Below are 15,693 nucleotides of genomic sequence, written 5' to 3'. Positions count from 1 at the left end.
CTATAGTGGTGGGATATGGAGTGGGGAGGGAGGGAGATGCAAGAGGGAAGAGATATGGGGCATATGTATATGTATAACTGATTCACTTTGTTATAAAGCAGAAACAGACACACCATTGTAAAGCAATTATACTCTAATAAAGATGTTAAAAAAATTTCACTGTGTTCATCTCTTCTTTTCCCTAGTTCAGTTAGCATTCTTTTTACTATTACTTTGAATTCTTTATCAGGTCAATTATTTATCTCTGTTTCATTAAGACATTTTTCAGGAGTTTTTCGTGTTCTTTCATTTGAAACATATTTCTGTGTCTTCTCATTTTGCTTAATTTTCTCTGTATGAATGAAGTTAGGTGAAACAGTTACCTATCAGTCTTTAAGAGATATCTTTGTTTGGGAGCATTTCTAAGCAGTCTGCGTGTGCCCAGTGCCTTTGATGGGAGAGCTGGAGTTGAAGTGAGCACAGGCCATGTCTTTTTCATGGTATGCTGGCATCCAGCACTTTGGTGGGACATACGTCTGTAGTTGCAGGGGTAAAACCAGAGCCAGGTGCAAGCTGAGGTTTCTATGCTCCCTGTACATCACCGCCCTATTGGGATAGGGTTGGAGCCTAAAGAGCTGGATAGGAGTCCTGAGGGAGTTTGTTTTCTCCATGTGGTGATGGCAGTCTGTCTTGATTTCGATCATGGCCAGGGCCTGGTGGCTTGGGGTAGTAATCCTGTGCTGGTTTCCTATTTTACCCCTTGGGTGTGCCTTGTTTAGATGCTAGGTTAGGGCCAGAGAGATTTGTGGCTCACTACTGAGCTGGCTTCACATCCTCCTAAAGTTGTGTAGGTATGCAAGCTCCAGTGATGGTGTTCTCTGCCCTGAATCTAATTTTGCTCCCCCCGAGTGTGTGCACTGATGCCTGTGTTGGAAATGGCTGCCTCCCCTCTAGTCAGAGGCAAGGACAGCGTCCAAGCCAGGTTTGTTCCCTCCACGTGTGCACATTCTCATTGGCACAGCACCCTTCCCCTTAATGAGGAGCAGCACTGGAACAAGAGAAGCTGGAAGAGAATCCTGGTGTGGGCTGGTGTGGGGGTATGCTGGGGTGGTCCTGGCAAGCCAGCTGGAGCCCCAAGGAGTTTTTAATCTGCTATGTCCATGCTGTGACTGGAAATAAGCATGTCTGTGTATGTGCTTCTTGAAGGCAAAGAGCAGAATCTCAGTTTCTTATAGCTGTCTGGTAAACCCCACTGGTTTTCATATTAGCTAAGGGGCTTATCTTCCCAGTGTTGGACTACAGGACTGGCATGCTTAATATGTGGCTCAAACCCCTTGCTCCCCAGGGAGGATTCCCAACTTGTAATATCCTCTTCCTCTTCTGTGTCCCCCACTGGGGGTGCAAGTCCCAACCAGATTGCTTCATCTTCCTTCCTACCCTACTCTGTGTGAATCTTTCTTTATAGCCTTGCTTGTAGAAGAGCTGTCTTTCTAGCCCCCAGGTCAATTTAAGTGAGAGTCACTCTAAATGTAGTTGTAGTTTTGATGTGTTAGTGAGGGGGAGGTGAGCTCAGTGTTTTCCTACACCACCATCTTTCTTTGACCATTCTACAGTCAAATGATTTTTGAGAAGGGCACCAAGAATACACAATGGGGAAATAATGGACTCTTTAACAAATAGTGTTGAAAAAACTGGATACACACATGCAATATAAAGAAATTGGATCCTTATCTTACACCACACCCAAAAATAAAGTCAGCATCATTTAAGGACCTAAAAGTAAGATCTGAAATTGTTAAACTAGAACAAAACATAGGTGAAAAGATTTTTGACGTTGGTCTTGGCAAAGATATCATTGGATATGACACTGAAAACACTGGCAAAAATGGAAAAATGGACAAGAAGGAGTACATCAAACAAAAAAGCTTCTTCAGAGCAAAGAACAATCAAAGAATGAAAAGGTGACCTATGAAATATGAGAAAATAGTTGCAAGACATATATATGATAAGTGGCTAATATCTGAAACATATAAGAAACTACTTCAAGTGGATAGCCAAAAAACAATAATCTGCTTTAAAATTGGGCAAAGGAACTGAATAGATAGTTCTCCAATAAAGACATGCAAATGGCCAACAGTTATATAAAAAGATGCTCAACATCAGTAATCACCAGAGAAAAGAAATCAAAACCACAATAAGATATCACCTCACACCTGTTAGGGTGGCTATTATAAACACATCAAAACATAACAAGTGTTGGTGAGGATGTGAAGAAATTGGGACACTTGTATACTGTCAGTAGAAATGTAAAATGTTGTACACATTATTGCAAACATTATGGAAGCTCATTAAAAAATTAAAAATCAAATTACCATATGACCCAGCAGCCCCACTTTTGGGTATTTTTCTAAAGGTATTCAATATTTGCACTGCCATGTTCATTGAAGCATTATTCTCATAAGACAAGGTGTAGAAACAATCTGAATGTCTGTAACAGATTAATGGGTAAAGAAAATATTTTATACACACACACAGGGAAATATTTTTCATCCTTAAAAAAGAAGGAAATTCTTCCATATGTGACAGCATGGATAAACTTGGAGGATGTTATGCTAAGTAAAATAAACCAAACACAGAAGGAAAAATGCTGCAGGATTCCACTTATCTAAAGTATCTAAATAAATAAAGTATACAAAATAGTCAAACTCATAGAAGCAGATAGTAGAATGGTGGTTGAGAAAAGCTCAAGGAAGGGGTCATGAGGAGTTACTATTCAGTGGGTATAAACTTTCAGTTATGCAAGATGAATAAGTTCTAGAGATGGGTTGTACAACATTGTGCCTATAGTTAACAATATTCTATTGTGCACTTACGATTTGTTAAGAAGGCAGATCTCATGTTATGTGTTGTTACTAGAAAAAAGTTAAAACAAAAACCAAAAGAGAAGGAGGAAACTCTTAGAGATGACAGAGATATTTATTACTTCATTTGTGGCAACGGTTTCACGGTTGTATGCATATGTCACACTCATAAAATTGCATACATTAAATAGGTGCAGTTTTTCTAATATAAATTATACCTCAATCAAATTTTAAAAAAGACTAGGAAAAATAAGAAAATAATTACCTTCACTTATTCTTTCTCAATGCCCTTCCTTTTTTTTTTTGTGGTCTGAGTGTCTGATCTATATCATTTTCCTTCCATTGAAGAACTCTTCTTAACATTTCTTCCAAGGTAAATCTACTGGCAACAATTTCCCTCAATTATTGTTTGACTGACACAGTCTATATATTTTCTTCACTTTTGATGGATAATTTTGCAGGTTACAGAATTCTAGGTTGGTGTTTTTTCTCTCAATACTTTAAATATTTCACTTCAATTTCTTCTTACTTGCATGGATTCTGAGGATAATTCAGATATAATTCTTATGTTTACTCTTTACTGGTAAAGTGGTTTTCTTTTTTATGTTTTTTAAGGAATAAATTTTACATTTAATATTGTAAAAATTTAGGGTGTACAATGTGTCACTTTGATACATTTATGTATTATAATATAATTGTCATTGTAGGGATATTTATCACATTACATAATTATAGAACAATATTGTTTCCTATATTCATTATACTGTGCATTAGATCTCTATGGCTTATGTACTACTTGTTGCAAATTTGTGCCATTAAACAACATCAGTCTTATCCACCCACCCCCGTCTCCTGATGACTACCACTTTATTCTCTGTTTTGAGTTTGACTATTTTATATGCCACATATAAGTGATATCATACTGTACTTATCTTCCTCTGCCTGACTTATCTCACATAGCATAATGTGCTCAAAGACCATCCATGTCATCGCAAATTGCAGGATAGCCTCGTTTTTCATGGCTGAATAATATTCCATTATATAATATATATAATATGTATCACCATATATTTTTTGTTTATTTTTATGATTTTTTTCCCTTTTATCACATATATATTTAGTTTTTATTGGAGTATAGCTGATTTACAATGTTGTGTTAGTTTCTGCTGTACAGCAAATTGAATCAGTTATAAATATACACATATCCACTCTTTTCAGTCTTTTTCCCACATAGGTCATTATAGATATTGAGTAGAGTTCTCCGTGCTATACACTAGGTCCTTATAAGTTATCTATTTTATAAATCATATCTTTAAAAAATTTTCTAAAAAATTAATTTTATTATTATTATTTTTTTCTTTTCCAGTTTGCGGATTCTTTCTTTCTTTTTTTTTTTACATCTTTATTGGAGTATAATGTCTTAACAATTGTGTCTTAGCTTCTGCTTTATAACAAAGTGAATCAGTTATACATATACATGTGTTCCTATATCTCTTCCTTCTTGTGTCCCTCTCCCTCCAACACTCCCTATCTCACCACTCTAGGTGGTCACAAAGCACCGAGCTGATTTCCCTGTGCTATGCAGCTGCTTCCCACTAACTATCTATTTTACATTTGGTATTGTATATATGTCCATGTCATTCTCTCACTTTGTTACAGCTTACAATTCCCCCTCCCTATATCCACAAGTCCATTCTCTAGTAGGTCTGTGTCTTTATACTTGTCTTGCCCCTAGGTTCTTCATGACATTTTTTTTGATTCCATATATATGTGTTAGCATATGGTATTTGTCTTTATCTTTCTGACTTACTTCACTGTGTATGACACACTCTAGGTCCATCCACCTCACTACAAATAGCTCAAGTTCATTTCTTTCTATGGCTGAGTAATATTCCATTGTGTATATGTGCCACATCTTCTTTATCCATTCATCCGATGATGGACACTTAGGTTGTTTCCATCTCCTGGCTATTGTAAATAGAGCTGCAATGTACACTTTGGTAAATGACTCTTTTTGAATTATGGTTATCTCAGGGTATATGCCCAGGAGTGGGAATGCTGGGTCATATGGTACTTCTATTTGTAGTTTTTTAAGGAACCTCCATACTGTTCTCCATAGTGGCTGTAACAATTCACATTCCCACCAGCACTGCAAGAGTGTTCCCTTTTATCCACACCCTCTCCAGCATTTATTGTTTCTAGATTTTTTTATGATGGCCATTCTGACCGGTGTGAGATGATATCACATTGTAGTTTTGATTTGCATTTCTCTAATGATTAATGATTTTGAGCATTTTTTCTTCTGTTTATTGGCAATCTGTATATCTTCTTTGGAGAAATGTCTATTTAGGTATTCTGCCCAATTTTGGATTGGGTTGTTTGTTTATTTGTTATTGAGCTGCATGAGCTGCTTGTAAATTTTGGAGATTAATCCTTTGTCACTTGCTTCATTTGTAAATATTTTTGCCCATTCTGAGGATTCTCTTTTGGTCTTGTTTATGGTTTCCTCTGCTGTGCAAAAGCTTTGAAGTTTCATTAGGTCCCATTTGTTTATTTTTGTTTTTATTTCCATTTCTCCAGGAGGTGAGTCAGAAAGGGTCTTGCTGTGATTTATGTCATAGTGTGTTCTGCCTATGATTTCCTCTACAAGTTTGATAGTTTCTGGCCTTATATTTAGGTCTTTAATCCATTTTGAGCTTATTTTTGTGTATGGTGTTAGGGAGTGTTCTAATCTCATACATTTACATGTACCTGTCCAGTTTTCCCAGAATCACTTATTGAAGAGGCTGTCCTTTATCCACTGTACATTCCTGCATCCTTTATCAAAGATAAGGTGAGCATATGTGCATGGGTTTATCTCTGGGCTCTCTATCCTGTTCCATTGATCTATATTTCTATTTTTGGGCCAGCACCATACTGTCTTGATTACTGTAGTTTGTAGGATAGCCAGAAGTCAGGGAGCCTGATTCCTCCAGCTCCATTTTTCTTTCTCAAGATTGCTTTCGCTATTGGGGTCTTTTGTGTTTCCATACAAATTGTGAAATTTTTTGTTCTAGTTCTGTGAAAAATGTCAGTGGTAGTTTGATGGGGATTGCATTGAATCTGTAGATTGCTTTGGGTAGTAGAGTCATTTTCACAATGTTGATTCTTCCAATCCAAGAACATGGTATATCTCTCCATCTATTTATATCATCTTTAATTTCTTTCATCAGTGTTTTATAATTTTCTGCATACAGGTCATTTGTTTCCTTAGTAGATTTATTCCTAGATATTTTATTCTTTTTCTTGCAATGGTAAATGGGAGTGTTTTCTTGATTTCACTTTCAGATTTTTCATCATTAGTGTATAGGAATGCCAGAGCTTTCTGTGCATTAATATTGTATCCTGCTACTGTACCGAATTCATTGATTAGCTCTAGTAGTATTCTGGTAGCATCTTTAGGATTCTCTCTATATAGTATCTTGTCATCTGCAAACAGTGACATCTTTACTTCTTCTTTTCAGATTTGCATTCCTTTTATTTCCATTTCTTCTCTGATTGCTGTGGCTAAACCTTATAAAACTATTTCAAATAAGAGTGGTGAGAGTGGGCAACCTTGTCTCGTTACTGATCGTAGTGGAAATGCTTTCAGTTTTTCACCATTGAAGACAATGTTGGCTGTTGGTTTGTCATATATGGCGTTTATTATGTTGAGGAATGTTCCCTCTATGCCTACTTTATTCAGGGTTTTTATCATAAATGAATGTTAAATTTTGTCAAAAGCTTTCTCTGCATCTATTGAGTTAACAATATGGTTTTTCTCCTTCAATTTGTTAATATGGTATTTCACATTGATTGATTTGCGTATATTGAAGAATCCTTGCAATCCTGGGATAAAGCCCACTTGATCATGGTGTATGATCTGTTTAATGTGCTGTTGGATTCTGTTTGCTAGTATTGTGTTGAGGATTTTTGCATCTATATTCATCAGTGATATTGGCCTGTAGTTTACTTTCTTTGTGACATCTTTGTCTGGTTTTGGTATCAGGGTGATGGTGGCCTCTTAGAATGAGTTTGGGAGTGCTCCTCCAGCTGCTATATTTTGGCAGAATTTGAGAAAGATAGGTGTTACCTGTTCTGTAAATGTTTGATAGAATTCGTCTGTGAAGCCATCTGGTCCTGGGCTTTTGTTTGTTGGAAGATTTTTAATCACAGTTTCAACTTCAGTGCTTGTGATTGGTCTGTTCATATTTTCTATTTCATCCTGATTCAGTCTTGACACGTTGTGCATTTCTAAGAATTTGTCCATTTCTTCCAGGTTGTCCATTTTATTGGCATAGAGTTGCTTGTAGTAATCATGATCTTTTGTATTTCTGCAGTGTCAGTTGTTACTTCTCCTTTTTCATTTCTCATTCTATTGATTTAAGTCTTCTTCGTTTTTTTCTTGATGAGTCTGGCTAAAGGTTTATCAATTTTGTTTATCTTCTCAAAGAACCAGCTTTTAGTTTTATTGATTTTTGCTATAGTTTCCTTCATTTCTTTTTTATTTATTTCTGATCTGATCTTTATCATTTCTTTCCTTCTACTAACTTTGGGGTTTTTTGTTCTTTTTCCCTAATTGCTTTAGGTGTAAGGTTACATTGTTTATTCGTGATGTTTCCTGTTTTTTAAGGTAGGATTGTATTGCTATAAACTTCCCTCTTAGAACTGCTTTTGCTGCATCCCATAGATTTTGGTTGTCGTGTCTCCATTGTCATTTGTTTCTAGGTATTTTTTGATTTCCTCTTTGATTTCCTCAGTGATCAGTTCGTTAGTAAGTAATGTATTGTTTAGCCTACCTGTGTTTGTATTTTGTACAGATCTTTTCCTGTAATTGATATCTAGTCTCATAGCATTGTGGTCGGAAAATATACTTGATACAATTTCAATTTTCTTAAATTTACCAAGGCCGGATTTGTGACCCAAGACATGATCTTTCATGGAGGGTGTTCCATGAGCACATGAGAAAAATGTTTATTGTGTTCTGTTTGGATGGAATGTCCTATAAATATCAACTAAGTCCATCTTTTTAATGTATCATTTAAAGCTTGCATTCCTTATTTATTTTGATTTTGGATGATTTTTCCATTAGTGAAAGTGGTGTGTTAAAGTCCCCTGCTATGAACGTGTTACTGTCAATTTCCCCATTTATGGCTGTTACTATCTGCCTTATGTATTGAGCTGCTCCTATGATGGGTGCATAAATATTTACATGTGTTATATCTTCTTCTTGGACAGATCCCTTGATCATTATGTTGTGCCCTTCTTTGCCTCTTCTAATAGTCTTTATTTTTATTTTTACATTTTTATTTGAGTATAGTTGCTTTACAATGGTGTGTTTGTTTCTGCTTTATAACAAAGTGCATCAATTATACATATACATATGTTCCCATATCTCCTCTCTCCTGCATCTCCCTCCCTCCCACCCACCTTATCCCACCCCTCCAGGTGGTCACAAAGCACTGAGCTGATCTCCATGTGCTATGCGGCTGCCTCCCACTAGCTGTCTATCTTACTCTTGGAAGTGTATATATGTCCATGCCATTCTCTCGCCTTGTCAGAACTTACTCTTCCCCCTCCCCATATCTTCAAGTCCATTCTCTAGTAGGTCTGTGTCTTTATTCCTGCCTTACCCCTAGGTTCTTCATGATACTTTTTTTCTTGATTACATATATATGTGTTAGCATATGGTATTTGTCTTTCTCTTTCTGACTTACTTCACTCTGTATGACAGACTCTAAGTCCATCCACCTCATTACAAATAGCTCAAGTTCATTTCTTTTTATGGCTAAGTAATATTCCATTGTATATATATGCCACATCTTCTTTATCCATTCATCTGATGATGGAAACTTATGTTGTTTCCATCTCTGGTCTATTGTAAATAGAGCTGCAATGAACATTTGGTACATGACTCTGTTTGAATTTTGGTTTTCTCAGGGTTTATGCCCAGTAGTGGAATTGCTGGGTCATATGGTAGTTCTATTTGTAGTATTTTAAGGAAGTTCGATACTGTTCTCCACAGTGGCTGTACCAATTCACATGCCCACCAGCAGTGCAACAGTGTTCCCTTTTCTCCACACCCTCTCCAGCGTTTATTGTTTCTTGAGTTTTTGATTATGGCCATTCTGACTGCTGTGAGATGATATCTCATTGTAGTATTGATTTGCATTTCTCTAATGATTAATGATGTTGAGCATTCTTTCACGTGTTTGTTGGCAGTTTGTATATCTTCTTTGGAGAAATGTCTATTTAGGTCTTCTGCCCATTTTTGGATTGGGTTGTTTGTTAATTTTTATTGAGCTGCATGAGCTGCTTGTAAATTTTGGAGATTAATCCTTTGTCAGTTGCTTCATTTGCAAATATTTTCTCCCATTCTGAGGGTTGTCTTTTGGTCTTGTTTATGGTTTCCGTTGCAGTGCAAAAGCTTTGAAGTTTCATTAGGTCTCATTTGTTTATTTTTGTTTTTATTTCCATTTCTCTAGGAGGTGGGTCAAAACGGATCTTGCTGTGATTTATGTCATAGAGTGTTCTGCCTATGTTTTCCTCTAAGAGTTTGATGGTTTCTGGCCTTACATTTAGGTCTTTAATCCATTTGAGCTTATTTTTTTGTATGGTGTTAGGGTGTGATCTAATCTCATACTGTTACATGTACCTGTCCAGTTTTCCCAGCAGCACTTATTGAAGAGGCTGTCCTGTCTCCACTGTATATTCCTCCCTCCTTTATCACACATAAGGTGACCATATCTGCATGGGTTTATCTCTGGGCTTTCTATCCTGTTCCATTAATCTATCTTTCTGTTTTAGTGCCAGTACCATACTGTCTTGATTACTGTATGTTTGTACTATAGTCTGAAGTCACGGAGCCTGATTCCTCCAGCTCCATTTTTCGTTCTCAAGATTGCTTTGGCTATTCGGGGTCTTTTGTGTTTCCATAGAAATTGCGAAATTTTTTGTTCTAGTTCTGTGAAAAATGCCAGTGGTAGTTTGATAGGGATTGCATTGAATCTGTAGATTGCTTTGGGTAGTAGAGTCATTTTCACACTGTTGATTCCTCCACTCCAAGAACCTGGTATATCTATCCATCTATTTGTATCATCTTTAATTTCTTTCATCAGTGTCTTATAATTTTCTGCATACAGGTCTTTTGTCTCCTTAGGTACGTTTATTCCTAGATAGTTTATTCTTTTTGTTGCAGTGGGAAATGGGAGCGTTTTCTTGATTTCACTTTCAGATTTTTCATCATTAGTGTATAGGAATGCCAGAGATTTCTGTGCAATAATTTTGTATCCTGCTACTTTACCAAATTCATTGATTAGCTCTAGTAGTTTTCTGGTAGCATCTTTAGGATCTCTAGATATAGTAGCATGTCATCTGCAAACAGTGACATTTTTACTGCTTCTTTTCAGATTTACATTCCTTTTATTTCCATTTCTTCTTTGATTGCTGTGGCTAAAACTTCCAAAACAATGTTGAGTAAGAGTGGTGAGAGTGGGCCACCTTGTGTTGTTCCTGATCGTAGTGGAAATGCTTTAAAGTTTTCTTCTTTGAGGGTGATGTTGGCTGTGGTTTGTCATATATGGCCTTTATTATGTTGAAGAAAATTCCCTCTATGCCTACTTTCTGCAGGGTTTTTATCATAAATGGGTGTTGAATTTTGTTGAAAGCTTTCTCTGCATCTATTGAGATGATCAAATGTATTTTTCCTTCAATTTGTTAATATCGTTTATCACATTCATTGATTTGCATATATTGAAGAATTCTTGCATTCCTGGAATAAACCCCACTTGATCATGGTGTATGATCCTTTTAATGTGCTGTTGGATTCTGTTTGCTAGTATTTTGTAGAGGATTTTTGCATCTATGTTCATCAGTGATATTGGCCTGTAGTTTTCTTTCTTTGTGACATCCTTGTCTGGTTTTGGTATCAGGGTTATGGTGGCCTCGTAGAATGAGATTGGGAGTGCTCCTCCTGCTGCTATATTTTGGAAGAATTTGAGAAAGATAGGTGTTACCTCTTCTCTAAATATTTGATAGAATTTGCCTGTGAAGCCATCTTGTTCTGGGCTTTTGTTTGTTGGAAGATTTTTAATCAGAGTTTCAATTTCAGTGCTTGTGATTGGTCTGTTCATATTTTCGATTTCTTCCTGATTCAGTCTTGGCAGGTCGTGCATTTTTAAAAATTTGTCCCTTTCTTCCAGGTTGTCCATTTTATTGTGATAGAGTTGCTTGTAGTAATATCTCATGATGTTTTTTATTTCTGCAGTGTCAGTTGTTACTTCTCCTTTTTCATTTCTAATTTTATTGATTTGAGTCTTCTCCCTTTTTTTCTTGATGAGTCTGCTAATGCTTTATCAATTTTGTTTATCTTCTCAACGAACCAGCTTTTAGTTTTATTGATCTTTGCTATCATTTCCTTCATTTCTTTTTCATTTATTTCTCATCTGATTTTTATGATTTCTGTCCTTCTGCTAACTTTGGGGTGTTTTTGTTCTTCTTTCGCTCATTGCTTTATGTGCAAGGTTAGGTTGTTTATTCGAGATGTTTCCTGTTTCTTAAGGTGGGCTTTTATTTCTATAACCTTCCCTCTTAGAACTGCTTTTGCTGCATCCCATAGGTTTTGGTTCGTCGTGTCTCCATTGTCATCTTTTCTAGGTATTTTTTAAATTTCCTCTTTGATTTCTTCATAATCACTTCGTTATTAAGTACTGTATTGTTTAGCCTCCATGTGTTTGTATTTTTTACAGATCTTTTCCTGTAATTGATACCTCGTCTCATAGCGTTGTGGTTGGAAAAGATAATTGATACAATTTCAATTTTCTTAAATTTACCAAGGCTTCATTTCTGACCCAAGATATGATCTATCCTGGAGAATGTTCCATTAGCACTTGAGAAAAATGTGTATTCTGTTGCTTTTGGATGGAGTGTCCTATAAATATCAATTAAGTTCCTCTTGTTTAATGTATCATTTAAAGCTTGGGTTTCCTTATTTATTTTCATTTTGGACGATCTTTCCATTGGTGAAACTGGGGTGTTAAAGTCCCCTACTATGAATGCCTTACTGTCGATTTCCTCTTTAATGGCTTTTAGTATTTGCCTTATGTATTGAGGGGCTCCTATGTTGAGTACATAAATACATTCAATTGTTATATCTTTTCTTGGATTGATCCCTTGATCAATATGTAGTGTCCTTCTTTTTCTCTTCTAATAGTCTTTATTTTAAAGTCTATTTTGTCTGATATGAGAATTGCTACTCCAGCTTTCTCTTGGTTTCCATTTGCATGGAATATCTTTTTCTATCCCCTTACTTTGAATCTGCATGTGTCTCTAGGTCTGAACTGGGTCTCTCGTAGACAGCATATATATGGGTCTTGTTTTTGTATTCATTCAGCCAAACTGTGTCTTTTGGTGGGACCATTTATTCAATTTACATTTAAGGTAATTATCGATATGTATTTTCCTATTCCTACTTTCTAAATTGTTTTTGGGTTCATTATTGTAGGTTTTTCCTTCTCTTGTGTTTCTTGCCTAGAGAAGTTCCTTTAGCATTTGTTGTAAAGCTGGTTTGGTGGTGGTGAACTCTCTCAGCTTTTGCTTGTCTGTAAAGCTTTTAATTTCCCCATCAAATCTGAGTGAGATCTTTGCTGGGTAGAGTAATCGTGGTTGCTGGATTTTCTCCTTCATCACTTAAAATATGTCCTGCCAGTCCCTTCTGGCTTGCAGAGTTTCTGCTGAAAGATCAGCTGTTAACCTTATGGCGATTTCCTTGTGTGTTATTTGTTTTTCCCTTGCTGCTTTTAATATGTTTTCTTTGTATTTAATTTTTGACAGTTAGATTAATATGTGTCTTTGCATATTTCTCCTTGGATTTATCCTGTATGGGACTCTCTGTGCTTCCTGGACTTGATTAACTAATTCCTTTCCCACAGTAGGGAAGTATTCAACTATAATCTCTTCAAATATTTTCTCAGTCCCTTTCTTTTTCTCTTCTTCTTCTGGAACCCCTATAATTTGAATGTTGGTGTGTTTAATGTTGTCCCAGAGGTCTCTGAGACTGTTCTGTTTTTTACATTCTGTTTTCTTTATGCTGCTCTACAGTAGTTATTTCAACTATTTTATTTTCCAGGTCACTTATCCGTTCTTCTGCCTCAGTTATTCTGCTATTGATCCCATCTAGAGTATTTTTCATTTCCTTTATTGTGTTGTTTATCATTGTTTGTTTCATCTTTAATTGTTCTAGGTCCTTGTTAAATGTTTCTTGCATTTTCTTTATTCTATTTCTGAGATTTTGGATCATCTTTGCTATCATTATTCTGAATTCTTTTTCAGGTAGACTGCCTATTTCTTCTTCATTTGTTAGGTCTGGTGGGTTTTTATACTGCTCCTTCATCTGCTGTGTGTTTTTATGTCTTCTCATTTTGCTTATCTTACTGTGTTTTGGGTCTCCTTTTTGCAGGCTGCAGGTTCGTTGTTCCCATTGTTTTTGGTGTCTGTCCCCAGTGGCTAAATTTGGTTCAGTGGGTTGTGTAGGCTTCCTGGTGGAGGGGACTAGTGCCTGTGTTCTGGTGGATGAGGCTGGATCTTGTCTTTCTGGTGGGCAGGTCCACGTCTGGTGGATTGTTTTGGGGTGTCTGTGGACTTATTATGATTTTAGGCAGCCTTTCTGCTAATGGGGGTTGTTGTGTTCCTGTTTTGCTAGTTGTTTGGCATAGGGTGTCCAGCACTGTAGCTTGCTGGTTGTTGAGTGTAGCTGGGTGCTGGCATTGAGATGGAGGTCTCTGGGAGATTTTTGCCATTTGATATTATGTGGACCTGGGAGGTCTCTTGTTGACCAGTGTCCTGAAGTTGGCTCTCTGACCTCAGAGGCACAACACTGACTCCTGGCTGCAGCACCAAGAGCATTTCATCCACATGGCTCAGAGTAAAAGGGAGAAAAAGTAGAGAGAAGGAATTAGTAGAAGTAGAAAGAAAGAAAGAAAGAAAGAAGAAAAGAAGGAAAGGAGGAATGAAAGAAAGAAAAAAGAAAAGAAGGAATGAAAGAAAGAAAGGAGGGAGGGAGGGACGGACGGATTAAGGAAGTAAGTAAGTAAGGAGGATAGGAAGGACAAAAGAAAGAAAGGAAGAAGATACAGTAAAATAAAATAAAGTATAATAAGGTTATTAAATTAAAAAATAATTATTAAGAAAAAAATTTTAAAAAATGCATGGATAGAACCCTAGGCCAAATGGTGGAAGCAAAGCTATAAAGAGAAAATCTCATACAGAAGCATACACATACACACTCACAAAAAGAGGAAAGGTGGAAAAAATCATAAATCTTGCTCTCAACGTCCACCTCATCAATTTGTGATGATTCATTGTCTAAAGGAGGTAAGGAAGGAAAGAAAGAAAGAAGGAAAGAAAGGAAGAAAGAAAGAAGATAAAATAAAATAAAATAAATTTATTAAAATAAAAAATAATTATTAAGAAAAAAAATTAAAAAAAAAAACAGACGGGTAGAACCCTAGGACAAATGGTGGAAGCAAAGCTGTACAGACAAAATCTCACACAAAAGCAAACACATTCACACTCACAAGAAGAGGAAAAGGGGAAAAAATCATAAATCTTGCTCTCAAAGTCCACCTCCTCAATTTGGGATGATTTGTTGTCTGTTCAGGTATTCCACAGATGCAGGGTACATCAAGTTGATTGTGGTGCTTTAATCCGCTGCTTCTGAGGCTGCTGGGAGAGATTTCCCTTTCTCTTCTTTGTTCTCACAGCTCCCAGGGGCTCAGATTTGGATCTGGCCAGGCCTCTTCGTGTAGGTCGCCGGAGGGCGTCTGTTTTTCGCTCAGACAGGACTGGGTAAAAGGAGCCGCTGATTCAGGGACTCTGTTTCACTCAGGCTGGGGGGAGGGAGGGGCACGGAGTGCAGGGAGAACCTGATGCGGCAGAGGCCGGCATGACATTGCACCAGCCTGAGGCTTGCCGTGCGTTCTCCCGAGGAAGTTGTCCCTGGATCCTGGGAACCTGACAGTGGCAGACTGCACAGGCTCCCCGGAAGGGAGGTGTGGACAGTGACCCATGCTCTCACACAGGCCTCTCGGTGGCGGCAGCAGCAGCCTTAGTGTCTCCTGCCCGTCTCTGGGGTCCGCGCTTTTAGCCGCGACTCGCACCCATCTCTGGAGCTCATTTAAGCAGCGCTCTTAATCCCCTCACCTCGCGCACCAGGAAACAAAGAGGGAAGAAATAGTCTCTTGCCTCTTCGGCAGCTCCAGACCTTTTCCTGGACTCCCTCCTGGCTAGCCGTGGTGCACTAACCCCTTCAGGCTGTGCTCACGCCGCCAACCCCAGTCCTCTCCCTTCGCTCCGATCAAAGCCCAAGCCTCAGCTCCCAGCCCCACCCACCCCAGCGGGTGAGCAGACAAGCCTGTCGGTCTGGTGAGTGCCGGTCGGCACCGATCCTCTCTATGCGGGAATCTCCCCACTTTGCCCTCCGCACCCCTGTTGCTGCACTCTCCTCTGCGGCCCCGAAGCTGCCCCCCTCCGCCTCCCATGGTCTCCGCCTGCGAAGGGGCTTCCTAGTGTGTGGAAACCTTTCCTCCTTCACAGCTCCCTCCCACTGGTGCAGGTCCCGTCCCTATTCTTTTGTCTCCTTTATTTCTTTTGCCCTACCGAGGTACGTGGGGAGTTTCTTGCTTTTTCAGAGGTCTGAGGTCTTCTGCCAGCGTTCAGTAGGTGTTCTGTAGGAGTTGTTCCATGTGTGATGTATTTCTGGTGTATCTGTGAGGAGGAAGGTGATCTCCGTGTCTTACTCTTCTGCCATCTTCCCCTCCGAGTCCCTAGTGTCGTTCTT

The sequence above is a fragment of the Monodon monoceros genome, unplaced genomic scaffold (genome assembly GCF_005190385.1).
Source record: "Monodon monoceros isolate NGI ecotype Baffin Bay Population unplaced genomic scaffold, NGI_Narwhal_1 Super_Scaffold_22, whole genome shotgun sequence".
NCBI lineage: Eukaryota > Metazoa > Chordata > Mammalia > Artiodactyla > Monodontidae > Monodon > Monodon monoceros.
Note: the sequence above shows the minus strand (reverse complement) of the source record.